This window comes from Pteropus alecto, unplaced genomic scaffold (assembly GCF_000325575.1).
Source record: "Pteropus alecto unplaced genomic scaffold, ASM32557v1 scaffold43, whole genome shotgun sequence".
NCBI lineage: Eukaryota > Metazoa > Chordata > Mammalia > Chiroptera > Pteropodidae > Pteropus > Pteropus alecto.
Window position 1 is genome coordinate 6118938 of NW_006435764.1, and position 2333 is coordinate 6121270.

The window sequence follows — 2333 nt, forward strand, 5'->3', positions numbered from 1 at the left end:
TCTCCCCTCCTCCATACAATTTGTTGTATTTACTGAATAAATTAATTTTTCTTCATTTTCAAACTATGATTTAAAAATGTTGTATTTTTTCTCGTCCACAGTATTAACTTCACATTTTGTTAGATAAACACTCGCTCAGTACAAAAAATTCAAATAACATATGGAAAGAAAAAAGGAAAATATTACCTGAGATTCCACCGGCATCGGAATTTGTCCTGTCAATGCATTTTTATAGTTACATAATAATGTTAAATAAATGGGATCATCTCACACATTTTTAAAAAGTATGAAGCGCATTTTGAAAATAGGCAGGGTTCTTACAGGGTGTTCGATAACTTCCAGGTACCTGTTTCCCTCTCTGCTGTCCTCACTGATAACGCGTGCTGTGCATCCTTCCATAGCTTTCTGTACGCAACGTGCACACGTATGTATGGAGTTTGTTTTGCAAAAACAAGATCATGTAACAGATTTATCTGCTTTTTTTTCTCACTTAAAAACGAGACAGCACATTAGTCTTTCCAATTCAGCTGGTATGGGTTAACTGCTTTTCAAGGCTGCTTTATTCAGAGTTGTGGATATTTCACCTTGTGCAACCAGTCACATATTGATGGAAATTCACTGATTCCGGGTTTTTGCCATTATAAACAATGCTGCAGTAAAGGCAAAAGACCTTGAACACATTACATTATATAATCACATGCCTTGCTTTGGGGGAGATTCCTGGGAGAGGGATTGCTATATTGAAAGGGTTTATTATTTTTCCTGAAAGGGGTACAATTTTAATAGACAACAGAATGCTTTCCAAAAAAGAACTTCACAGTAGTAGGTGTCAGCACATTTGTCTTTTGCGCTTTTGAAGGTTATATAAAGAGATTCCTTATTGTCACTTTAATTTTCATTTTCCTGCTAAGGGGGTTGGTACCCTTTTATGTGTTTTGACTATTCAGACGTGCTTTTCTGAAACTTGCCTATTTGAAGTCTTTGCTCATTATCTACTGTTTTTGTCTTTTCTAAAATTAGTTTTTAAGACTTCTTTGCATATTAAAGATATTAGCTCTTTATCGTGTGGCAAGTATATTTTTCTAATTTATTATTGTCTGTTGAATTTTTATCAGTTTTAATTTCTTTGGTAATCAAGTATATCTTTATAGTTCGTTTCCTGTATCCATATACTCTCTACCCCTAGGTTACCACGATAGCCACCTACATTGTATTGTTTTACTGTTTAAATTCAGGACTTTATACTATTAGCTAAATCCACCTTTGTGGTATTTTTACCTATATACGGGAAGTCTATTTCCGGAGACTTTTCCACTAATTTGTCTTTCCTCCATCATACTATTTCATTGTTTTTTATACCGTATTATCTGGAAAGACAAGCTCCTCTTCAATTCTGTTTACAAGCCTCCCCGCTATGTTGTTGTTATTTTATGTGAATTTAAGATGATTTAATTAACCACCACTCCGCTCGGATTCTGAGACTGCACTGTATTTGTAAACCAATTTTAGAATTGACAACTTTGTATCCTTTTCCACCTAAATTATGTGTTCTATCGGCTCAAATGTTTTTAATCTTTCAATAAGACTCTTTTATAGCCTTTTTCCTTCATTTTTTTATTTTTTTCAAAGAAAACAGGATGTCTTTTTACCTGCGGCGTCAACGGATCGGGTTTACGGGCACGCACTGGCCCCGCCCCCGGGTTACCATGGGAACAGAGGATTGACGTCACTTAGGACTTCCGCTCCGGACCCAGGGGCTGACCGTGAAAGGGGGAGCGGAGAGGCGGCTTTGCCTCATTTACGCATGCGCGCCCCTGCTCCACTCCTCCCCGCCGTAAATCTCATCCGGCCGTGGCTTTTCCGCCGCGACCTCTCGCTTACTCCCAGCGAAACTGCTCCCCGGAGAAGGGGAGTGGAAAACGAATCGAACAAGCGACAGCCAATCCCAGGACACTACGACGCAACCCAATTTGACTGATTCCATCAACTTCAGCCAATGAGAACGCGCTTGGTGCCTACGTCATAGAGTTCGCCCCACCCTAACCCCTCCTTTCTGGACTCCGAGCTCAGTTCGCGCAGTAACAAATGAAGTGCGCGCTGCGACACCTCCCAGCTCGCTAGGCTCGTCCGCCATTTCCTCGCCTGGCCTAACGGTCCGGCCAATCCCAGCGCGCATCGAGAAGGACGGAAGCTCCGCCAATCGGAGGCCGTCGATTACGACCCTTCGCCTCGGCCCGGCCCAATCCAGGCCTCGGCCCCTTCGCCCCCGGCCCGCCCCCGCGGCGCCCTCTCTCCTCCCTCTTTGTGCGTCTCGCGCCGCCGCCGCCCGCCGC